Source organism: Herpailurus yagouaroundi, unplaced genomic scaffold (genome assembly GCF_014898765.1).
Source record: "Herpailurus yagouaroundi ecotype Mexico unplaced genomic scaffold, PumYag 194, whole genome shotgun sequence".
In the NCBI taxonomy this organism is placed as follows: domain Eukaryota; kingdom Metazoa; phylum Chordata; class Mammalia; order Carnivora; family Felidae; genus Herpailurus; species Herpailurus yagouaroundi.
Genome location: NW_024412425.1, coordinates 7171161 through 7182813, shown reverse-complemented (window position 1 = coordinate 7182813; position 11653 = coordinate 7171161). Strand labels below are relative to the sequence as shown.

Sequence of the window (11653 nt, the reverse complement as noted above, 5' to 3'; positions counted from 1 at the left end):
TCCCTGCCTGGTGACTTAACAGATAATCCCGGGGCCTAGTACCTAGCAGGCGCTCTGTAAATAGTACCTGAATTTATGTTTGCATCTTAAGCAGTTAGTACATATTTCTGGTTTTGGGGTTTTTTTCCTGTTAGACTGTGAGCTCCTTGAGAGAAGGAGCTCCCTCTTATCTAAACGCCAAGCAAGGGGCTGGGCAAATGTTGATTGAATGAAATCCTCAGGAGGCGTGAAGGTAAGCATCTGCCTATTGTGAGATGACCCTTGGTTTCTACTTCTTCCGGACAGTCAATATCACGGAGGCACACACAGTGCTAACACGGGGTCCAAGTGTGCTGACCGGTTCATATTGGGAAGCCTCTTCTTTCCTAGCAGAACTACCCTGGCCTTCACTCTGCCAAACTGACGCATTTTTCAGATCGGTCTCGGCTCCCACGGACGCTACAGGACGGCCCCACCACAGGGCCAGGGAACTCAAATGCTCACTGGGCTGAGTGTGACAAGAGTGAGACGGCCCCATCCAAGGAGGCACCAAGGACTCACACAGGATACGGGTCCGGTGTGGCTAGATATTCGGATTTGTCAAAAGAATGCAAAACTGGGCTTATATGGGACTCTCTCCATTTTATATTTATCCTCAATGTTAAAAAAGAAAGAAAAAAAAAAAAGAAAAAGAGGACAAAAAAAGACATTGCGCTCTCCAGATAAAATAAGCCCACAGAAGAGCCAAGTTCATGGGCTTTGGCAAGCTCTGGGTTGGAAGTCAGAATAGGCAGCCTCTCTGATCTTGCTGGAAGACCAGCCAGAGCTCCAGGAATACCCATGTCTCAGTTTCCCCATCTGTCAAATGAGCTGATTGGGCCAGATGTTCCAGCTGTCCTATACCGGGTGTCCTTCTGAACCCTGCTCTTTCTCTCACCTCTGAACAAGTCATGTTCATTTGCAGTTTGAAGCCAGCAAGGAGAAAGGTTTTTCACCAGAATTTCCATTTCTTTGAAGGGCTAATTACAAAAGACAGGGGGGAAACGGCACACCATGCTCGCTTTCACATCTCATTGCATTTACTCAGCTTTATTACTAATTCTTTGTTCATATAATTTTCCACCCCGGGATCTGCATTTTTGTCTAGTTACCCCAAGTCAGGAAACCCGCCTGAACGCACGCGGCCCCGATCACCTCCTCCGGTGTTCGTGGATTTTCTTTCTTTCTTTTTTTTTTTTAATTTTTTTTTCTTTTTTTTCAACGTTTATTTATTTTTGGGACAGAGAGAGACAGAGCATGAACGGGCGAGGGGCAGAGAGAGAGGGAGACACAGAATCGGAAACAGGCTCCAGGCTCCGAGCCATCAGCCCAGAGCCCGACGCGGGGCTCGAACTCCCGGACCGCGAGATCGTGACCTGAGCTGAAGTCGGACGCTTTACCGACTGCGCCACCCAGGCGCCCCGTGTTCGTGGATTTTCAAGCGATAAGATAAGCTTCCTGAGCAAAGTGCTTCTCCGAAGAGCATGCTGTCCAAGGACGAAGCTGCAACCAGCGGCAATCCGAAGGGCGGCTGGGGGACGTGCTCCCACGGTCACAGAGACCCCCTGCTTCCGTCCGGGACCCACAGACGCTGGCAGGAGGCCTGTCCTCTAGAAGGGCCTATACGAAGAGCGGGAGGAGACACACGTTGCTGCCAGAATCATCCCACATCTGCTCTGGGCTGGCAGCTGACGTTTTCTCGCGGAAATGTCCAGCCTCCCCCGCAGATCTTCCCCCGAGAAGCCGCACACGGGGACACGCCAGCCCCGGCCACCTGCACTCGGTAGCAAGCGAAACCAAGCCTGGGGTTCCGGAAACGCATCTCCAGTTACTTTGCACGAATTCAGGAAGCAGGTCCCCAAAGAAGCAAGAGACGGAAAGTACAGGAAATGTGCACACATTCACCATGAAATACCAACCCAAAGGACAAACTCGGTAATCCCACCAATGATGTTCCGAACCCGTGATGGCTAGCAGCCGACAAATACCCGCAGACCTCAATCCATTTTTATTGTATTCAGGCTGCAGGGTTGTATTTCCTGCCTCCCCTTAGCACCGCACATACAGTGTACTTGAAAACAAAAATCTATAATATTGATCCCGCAATGTCACCACAATTATTCTTTTGAAACAGCCATTGAAAACAAATTACATCTGCACTGCCTTTTCATCCGCCCGCTGCAAGTGAGCAATGCTCACGGTGGCCTCCAGCACTGGGGCGTTAGCACTGTGTCACTGCCGACAGGACAGCCTAGGGAAAAGCGGTGGGGGAGGGGGCGGCCAGGACGAAAACCAGATCAAAGGGCCATTTTCGGAGGGCACAGGGCCTGCCGGGCCCAGCATCTAGGAGGCGTCCGGACCCGGTGCGGCCGCAAACGCGGTGAATCTGAAAAATCCTGGGTCTGCTTGTCGGGGCCGGGGACTCCTCCCGGCTCAGTAAACCAAACGCCGTCCCGTCGTCGGACTGATTAAATTGACAGAGGTTTAACCAAGGCCTCATTTTCGGATACTCAGTTTAAAATCTAATGACAACAAGTATTATTTTGAAGCAACGCGGTCTCCACCAGATGGCACATAATTCTATTGACAAATGGAAGCATCCTTCCTGGAACAGCGGCCTTTAAAGCAGGAGAGAGGCCCACACCCCCCGTCCTTACACCCCCAAATCCCAACAGACACTGGGATGATCCACCCAAAAGGTGGAAAGGGGTGTCCTCCTTCCCGGCAAGCTGCAGTCCGGGAGTCTCGAGAGACCCACAGCGTCCCCCGCCTTCGAGCCATATTGCTAAGGCCTGCTGCAGACATGGTGTCCCGGCCTCAAACGAGATCATGACCCCCTCCGAAACCTGCCAGCCAGGTGCCCTGGGTACGTCTGCCGTTGGGGGCCTGCCTGTTTGTTTTCAACTGTCATACTTGGAAAAATTCTCCCCGCGCAGTAATTAAATTCCATGCCACCGAGCGGTGGGCAAAGGGAAATTCTTTTGTTAAGGTTTGACCACACAAGTCACAGTGGTGGCTCTTGCAGGCGGGAAGTGATAACTTTGGAGCATTAAAAAAACCAATAGCCTTGTTGACACGGACATGGGAACCTAACCCCTGAAGCCTCCTGGTATGACGCATTGATTTTCCTGTCCGTGTACAGTTCTAAAGCCATCCATTCTGCATGGTCAGGACTCAAAGGGCCAGAGAGAGGAAAAAAATCTGTTCTCTCTGCTGTACCTCCAGGCAAAGTTGAGAAATAAATTCTACGTTTTGAGAGATGATTTGTTCAAGCCATGTTTAAGAGAATATGATTGCATTGAAAAGGGAAAAAACATTTTGTTGCCCTGACCCTCACAACCTGTAGCCACTGACCCTCATGCAAAATCTTGACATCACAGACCCGGCCTGGAAGGGTACGGAGAGTGAGGGGGGTGTGGAGGGCCTCGGAAATTGGGGAGCCTGTTTATTATCGTCCAAATAATATCGCCGAGCTGTCGGAAAACCGCTCACATAAGCCTGTTCTGTCCACCTGTCGTCCTTCGGGTCCTTCTGCCACTGTTATTTTGCAAGATCTGCCATTCGTCCCCGTTGGAGGGCCCCTCGTGATATTACTATGCTCCTGCTTGCTTTCTGATCCTCCTTCTTCCGCAGATGGAACAGGCCAGGCTGACCCACTCTTCAGGGTCTGCCTGAGAGCGGTCCCCAGCCACACACCTCACCCCGTCCCCACGTGCGGCGGGGCTGCTGACAGCCGGGCAGCAAAGGGCGCCCCCACCAGCCTCCCGTCTCCTCCTCCCGTGCACCCCGGGGCCCTCATTCAAAAATGCCTCCGTGTCACCAAAACGCCTCCCCGTTCTTGCCCGTGACAGGGGGTGGTATACTCTGGGGGATGGAGAGAGAGGCCAGGCTCCGGGGAGATTTGCTGAGACACTGCAGGGGACTCCGTGTGCAGCCGGTCTCACACGTTCAGTACTTTTTTGAGTGTTTGGCTATTTCAGTTCCAAATAAAGCAAGCCTCAGTGCCGGTCAGGAGGCAGAGCTCATAGAAGTGGAAGACGAGTGTTCGAGCTGCAAATTTGCAGTGCTATTCTGCAAAGCATTACATACATCATTTCCTGGTGCAGAGGAATATTGAGCTATTTCAGTGAAGCCAAAAAGGAAAGACCGAAATCGTGTAATTTCCCTGACCTAGACAGAACTACGGACTGAATACAGAAATAGAAAATGCTAAAGTGAATGTTCTTACAAGGTTTGTCTATATAAACATAGACTCCACGTATCCCAAGTGTACGCAATGTGAACTCAATCTCAGCATGCACGCACACCACTGAAAGTCATAAACCCAGTCACACAAAACATCCCTACCGGATGATTCCGTCTTGCCAGACCTATAGAAGTATTCTTAAATTAGGTTGGTGTGAATGTGTGCGTATATTTATTATTAAAATACTTACTGTTCTGCCTTTTGAAGTAGATGGACAAATGATTTAGGAGTGGGAATAGACTAGAAACAAAATTAATGCAAATAATGTGTTGATTTTTTTTTTAGCTTGATTAGCCAAGCCAATGGAAAATTCTAGAAAACGTATACAATTATTTTAACTGTCACAGGCTGGCAATTGTAATTGACATGATTTGTACGAGATGCAGTGTAATAACTGAATATATTAAAAAAAAATCTCATGCCTTGATTACCAGGAGAACATTACTAGTGCCACAATATTATTAACAACACAATTATCGTGGCATCCCTAGGATACGCTCTTAGCACTTCAATGCATTAGTGAACCTTTGCTAACGAAGAAAAAATTAAAGTACAGCAAATTTCAAAGCACCAGTTGTACCCAATATCATTAAAAATTTATAAAACTTCCCCTGAACATGACAAGTGTTTGGTTTAAATGAAGATCAGCCACAAGGAGAAAGCAGAAACCTTGTTACCCTTTGTCTCCTTCCCTACCCTATCTCTCTGCCTCTCTCTTTCTCACAGACCTCCCCCAACCGGCACCACCTCAATCCAGCTGAAATATGTAACCATTACAGAGTGACAGCTTGACACACAATGACCCGTCAGAACATTCATCTCTCAATGTTTTATTTTAGTGAGGGGCCAAACTGCAGAAAAAATAAGCAAGTTGTTTCAAGGCTTGGAAGGAGATCAAACATTTCTGGCATCCCCACTTACCAGACCTTTGATTTACAATGGGCTTGTCAGAGCCCGATTAGACAGTGTGTGGTTAAAAACCTACAGAGGCTCCTCTGTGCCCCAGCCCAGCGCCATGTCCCCCACAGAGAGCATCCCTTTGTTCCCGGAACCAGCCAGCCAGGCTTAGGCGCAGAACTTTGCGCCCTTGCAAGAGGGCCGGGCGGCACGCGTGAAAGCCAGTCTCGCTGCAGTGCAATCCCTTTCCCCAAGGGGAAGAGGAAGAGAGAGAGTAAAGAGGGGAGTGGAGACAGAGGGTGCCGCCCGAACTCCTTCTGCTGTTTTCTCTCTACCTCTCCCTTCCAAGTCAAAAGTCATCATCTTCCTCCAGGAGAAAACAAACCCAGGGATTGCTACCACCAGTGAGCTTTCTCAACCTTATTCAAATGGAAACACTCAGCTTTAAGAGAAAGAAAAAAAAAAAAAAAAATGAGTTGGACCTAAAGTGCAGGTGTTTAAAATATGTTCGCGGTATTACGATTTTTGCTAGTAATTACAACGATGAAAATGGCTGGAAATATATTGTTTCAATTTGTATGGAGAACAATTGCAGAGAGAGAGAGAGAGAGAGAGAGAGAGAGAGAGAGAGGCATGATCTGTGCCTGGCATTGGAACGTGTAATTCCTTAACCCTATATGGCAGCACAGGGCTCGCTGGAGCAAATTATGAAAATACATGTGTTTGGAGAGCTTGAGTAGTAAATTTGGGTTTTGTGCATCCGTAACAATGCAATCTGACATGTGTGATTTATGGAATATTAAGTTAATACAGTATTATGAAATTAGCTTAATGTACTAAAGCTGTAATTTTAAAGTGAAAAACAATGCAGCCAGACGTAAACAATATCAACATTAGCATTTTGTGAAAGCTGAAGCCAATTCACTCAAAACGTGTCTGGAGAGTCATAGATTCACCTCGCCTAGACAGGCCCAAGTCTCAGGAAAGTTTCAGACCCCAGGACAACGTCCCGAGCTCCGTGGGCCAAGCCGCTCAGTCTCAACCCAAAGCGGGGTGTGCCGGCCACAGGGGCCAAACCAGGGAGCCCGCACTACCACACCTCTGGGAAAATAGCCAGAAATTACCCCGAGCTCTTCAGAACAGAGGCAGGGCAAAGTCAAGGGACTCACTCTGCAACACCCTGGAAACAAACTCAGGAGAGAGAGGGCTGGGGTGTGAGACACCATCCCAGAAACCCGGGGATCCAGAACCTGGAGTGAACGAGTGTGTGAGGCCAAGGAAATCTTATGGACTGAAAAGGGCAGAACTAGAAGCTCAGTTCTTCAGCTCCTTGGAGAAGCAGCCTACTTGTGACATGAAGGGGAGTCCAAAACCTTGGGGTTACATCAGCATAAGCCATCCCCAAGCCAGCCCAGGACTCATGGGAGGTGGGGGCTGAGCGAGTGCTGGAGGTTTCCTTCCCTAACTCTGGGCTGGGTGGACCGACTAGGGCCTGATGAGCGTCCCCACTGGTTCCTGAACCTCCCCCGTTTACCTTCTCACTCTCCCGGGGCTAAGGACCAACTGAGGTTTAGCAGAAATGGAGACTGAGGAACCATGGCTCCACACCAGACAGATGTCTGAAGAGCCAGGTTTCAAGATGGCGGGGAGAAAGAAACCCCTTAGAGAAGTTTACCATGGCTTTCTTAGCTTTCCATTGAGATTGCCAGAAAGGTCATGAACATAAGTGAATGGAAATGTCTGGAGCCCAGACGGGGCCCTTTGGGGCATTTTGCTTCCTTGGTCCAAGTGTCCTGCCCCTTGGTGAGCGTCAGGGTGGTAACCCAAACATAGATGTCCTCAAGCCTCGTGGAACTAGAATTAAGGCACTGGATCTGGGTTCACCAGGGCTTAAAAGGCATGCTTGTCCCAGTTTACTTAGAGTTCCGAGATTTGGGATTAAAGATAAGCCTGAACATCCTCCAGGGGTAGAGAACCACACATGTTGGTTCCGCCATTTTGATGAGTACCAAACCTATCTGGTAAAGGACCAGATGCCAGGGACCACGCCCAGTCCACAGACAATAGGAGGCCAACTCTGATTAAATGCCCCATGAACTTTTCTTGAAAGAGATCAGTCAGCGAACCACACTTTGGAGAGACCCGGTGTATACACATGTTTAAACATTGATACGAGGGTAAACATATATACACTGGGTTTCTTAACGGCATCTTCCTTCTAAAATTCCCGACATGTGGCTTAACGTGGTAATCGGGATTATTTCATTTATCAACATGTCACAGTGTCTTCCCATACCCGTAGTAAAAATAAAAGCATTCTACTTAAAAGAAATGAAAAGAATATGTCCAAGTTAGAGAATAAACAGTTGCCAGAGTTCAAACTGGGGCAGACCAACTCTCAAGTCTCGCAGAGAGGTTTTGTGCCTCCTCTGTCTTGCAAAGGCGTCTGGCTGTTTGCGCTTGGTTTGTTGGCTTTTATTTTTAAGATGCCCTACATTTGTTACAGGAGCCAGGGAGGCAAGAACTGAAAGCCAATACTAATGTTTTAATTCCATCAAGTACGTTTCCATTCCCATTTTGCATTTTGCATTAGGAACCTAGACTCAGACAATCCTTCACAGCACCGTGGCTTGCGGTCGGGCACAGGGGCTTCACCTAACCTGACAAATGCTTATGCTTCACAGCACGAGGACAAACGGGGCTCAGAGTCAGGAACCCGCTCGCTGCTCTCTCTCCCTGCAAAGGGCAAACATATTGTCTGGTTACAATGTGTTTATAGAGAGAGGCCACCGCACGTCTTACTCCTAATGTGAGTGCCTTTGGAGGCACCTTTTTGTGTTTCTCCTCCAAAATTCTTAATCTCCGGAATCACATAACCCTCCCCAAGAAAGCGAGGGGCTCTATCCCAACCTCAGAGCCAAGCAACCCAGCCCTTCTTCCCGACTCCCCATCTCCATAAGCACGCTCACTCGGCTCCAGCGAGGGACCGTCTCTCTCCCCTCAGAGGACGGGAGTGACAAGGCAGGCAGCTTGCTCGATTCTGAAAGATGAACATGTTTCAAATGAAACAATTAAAATTAGTATACATCTGCTCCTGCCTCAAATTTTGTTGTTTTTTGGTCACCGCTTTAAAGCGGGCAATGCCCGTTTTCGTCACCTCTGATTATTTCTGCATCACGTGTCGATATATTTTAACCGGAAGAAAGAGAAGAGTAGCGGCAAACCCTGGCACAAAGGGTCAGACTTAAAGGTTTGCTAAATTCAAAGTCATGCAACTTAAAAAAAAAAAGAAAAGAAAATCACACAAATAAACAATGAAAACTGCACACAGCATACAAAAGTATGCATGCAATTGTGTGTGTGTGTGTGTGTGTGTGTGTGTGTGTGTGTGTAAAACAGATAGGCTTTCTGAATGCTTCCTATTCTAATAACACTTTAAAAAAAAAAAAAATGAGACTAGGAGCGCCTGGGTGGCTCAGTTGGTTGAGTGTCTGACTTCGGCTCAGGTGATGACCTCGCAGTTTCTGAGTTCGAGCCCCGCGTCGGGCTCTGAGCTGACAGCTCGGAGCCTGGAGCCTGCTTCGGGTTCTGTGTCTCCCTCTCTCTCTCTGCCCCTCCCCAGCTCATGCACTCTCTCTCTTTCTCTATCTCTCTCTCTTTCTCAAAGACAAATAAATAAACTTAAAATAAATAAATAAAATCAGAATATATGCTTTGAGTTCTAAAAAGCAGTCTCTCAGTGAACTTTTTCAAAACCAGTCCTCACCTTTCAACTTCCGTCACACAGCATCCTTGCTAATCTCGCCGGGGGTTAATAATTCAGCCCCAGAGCTGTCAGCCATATAGGAGAAAATTCTTTCTTACAATCTGTCCCTCAATCACAAGCAACGGGACTATATGGGTTGACCTGTTCTATGATAGTGGTGGCTCGGAGGGGAGAAGCAACGGGAAGAAAAATTGTCTAAACAGGCTAACCGTCCCCAGACCCGGGCTGTGGGCTCTTTGCAGCCAGCAGGTGCGTGGACCCCATTCTCGCCCCCCACTTAGCAAATTATGTATAAACAAATTAACTTCCTGGGCTGGTTCCCTCTGAATTACTCCCTGGTCTCGGCGTGGTTTTCCATCAGGACAAACCTTTTCCTTTCCCTTATGCACCAGCAAACATACTGATACAATTTAAAGGTCATGTTCTTTTCAAACTGACAGAGCCCTCCAAAGTTTTGACGAGAGGCCCTCCAAGCCTCACACCCCTACAGGCGGAAAGGAATTAAGTAAAGCATCACTTGGTGGAAGCTCAATCATGTGAACTGATTAGAAAATGCATCCGGGGAAGGGACCTCCGCAAGGTGACGGCAGCTCATCTCAAAAGGAGATGTCACACGGCGAGGCAGAGAGCCCCCGACACCGGGCTGGGGGAGCCACGTGAGGGTCAATGAAGATATAATGACCTCCCCGCGAAAAGCCTCTTCTTTCCCAAATCCCCAACGAACACCACCTCATCGGCCTCACCTTTTTATTCGGTCCAACTTTACCCCAAACCCGAGACTGAATTAACGGCGTCGTGTCTTAACCGCCAAAGGACATTTGCTTGATAACTGAGGAATCGCCAGGAGTATGGATTCTGCATACATGTGCATTGTGTGTAGACATTGATATGTTTATTTGCAGTTGTGTTTGTGTTATCAGGGGACAGGCAGTTTGTGATTTTTTTTTCTTTTTTATCTGTCCCTGGAACAAAAAAAAAAAAACAAAAAAAACCTGGCACTGTGTCGTTGATGTTATCAGCAGACGCTGTGCCCTGGGAATCTAACCAATGGTGTTGCGCTCTCTTCTGGTATTACTATTTTTGTTACTGTTATTATTATTTGACATTTTTGCTTTGATGACTTTGTTCTTCAACCAAAACCTGCCGAGGATCACTGAGACATAACTGTGCTTGATGGTCAAAGAGGTTCCTAACGCTCTCTGTCCTAACCGGTGTGGCATGGTGACGTCATCCTCCTATCATGGAGACTGGGGACCTTGAGCGAGGCCTTGGATTTCTTGCACACCCCCTAACCCAAGGTGGCCTCCCCTCCAAGGTCTGTCCCTCTGGATTCTTCTGAGGGTCTCTGTGTAACTCCAGGCTTTATCTTTAGGGGGAAAGACCAGCCCACCTCCAAACACCCACCGAGAACTGAAATAATTTATCCCAGAGGAAAAAGAAAATGGTTTTGTTGTGATTGCACACACATCCTCAAAGTCAGCCCTGAGCTTGTTAGATTTTTACTGGAATGACTTTCCTTTTGAAGTTTCCCTCCTGGTTTAATTGATGCACATAAATGCACAGCCTTGGCTGCCCCTGTCATGGAAGGCTGGGGCTGGAATCCTGGAATCCAGTCATCAAATAGGTTTTCCTTGTCACTGTTCCCTTGACTTCATACCGCTTGTCTTTCCAAAAGGAAGCACCCCCTTCCCTCTCTCCGCCACAGACACGAGCTGCCCCAACCCTCGCCCACTTCCTCCAGCTGCCCATGCCTCCCTTACCAGACCTGCCCTCCCGGTCTCCTTCCTACTGATGCCCCTCAGCCGTCACAGCCTGAGACATGTGTGCTGTGGGTCCAGAGCCACCCTGCAGGACACAGGGAAGACTTCCCAGAGCAGGTGGTGGTTGAATTCAATCTCGGATGAAGGCATGCATTATTAGCAGCACAGTCACTGTGGACCGCTTGTTCAAAAAACGTAAGGAAAAAAGCACTGAGGTTCTCATGAAAACTATACTCCATGTTCTTACAATCTGGCCATCCGAACATTGCCTATCATACCTTCACTCGGTCTTATTTGGGGGCGGGGGAATGGGGCGGAGAGGGTAGCCAATTAAAGTGAACCAAATAATCAATCAGCATCCATTAATCAACCTTTATAACCAAGCACTCGCAGCTATTGGCTGGAGATGCAAACAGAAAATATCTTTCTGCTCCCTAGGAGTTCAGTGAGAGCAAGACACATTAACTGCCCGGCCTTTCTGGAAGTCCTGCGGGTTGACAGAAACTAATACTAAGCACCCGAGGGTCAGAGCAAAGGCAGCAAAGATTGGGGCCCCCATATCTTCATTTGGTCTCATTCCTAAATGCCCATGTCCCGTTGCCACACTAGTAACCGACGCAGAAAAGGATCGTGAAATACGCTGGGAACGACGCAGTCGGGCCTCAGACCCGAGGACTCTTGTCCTCGTGAGAAGGGCTTCAGCTCAAAGAGGATCAAGGTGTTTCGTACCCGTGGGCTCTTCTGCGTCCTTGCTAAATCTGTCTTCCTTCATTTCTGGAGGGAACTTCAAAATCTGCATGGCTCCTCACATTTGCCAGGAAGGGAAGGAATCCAAGACCTTGAAATAGCGGAGGCTCTCTCCCTCATTTAAAACTTTCGTTCCTGGAAGAAGTTTAAGGATGTTGTATAAATGTTTTAAAGACGTGATGCAGAGGCATAGCCTGCTCCCTTCTCCTCTGGGGAGTC

General features: G+C 48.3%; 1 long non-coding RNA gene across 1 annotated transcript in view; it reads right to left on the bottom strand.

The window, feature by feature from the left end:
• Positions 1–5078: 5078 nt before the first annotated feature.
• LOC121011643 (uncharacterized) overlaps positions 5079–11653 on the bottom strand; it is an 18855-nt gene continuing 12280 nt past the window's right edge. The window contains exons 2-3 of the long non-coding RNA XR_005781678.1: positions 8131–8201; positions 5079–7897 (exon numbers count right to left, since the gene is read on the bottom strand). This is a non-coding gene — a long non-coding RNA (uncharacterized LOC121011643). The remainder of the gene's footprint in view (positions 7898–8130; positions 8202–11653) is intronic.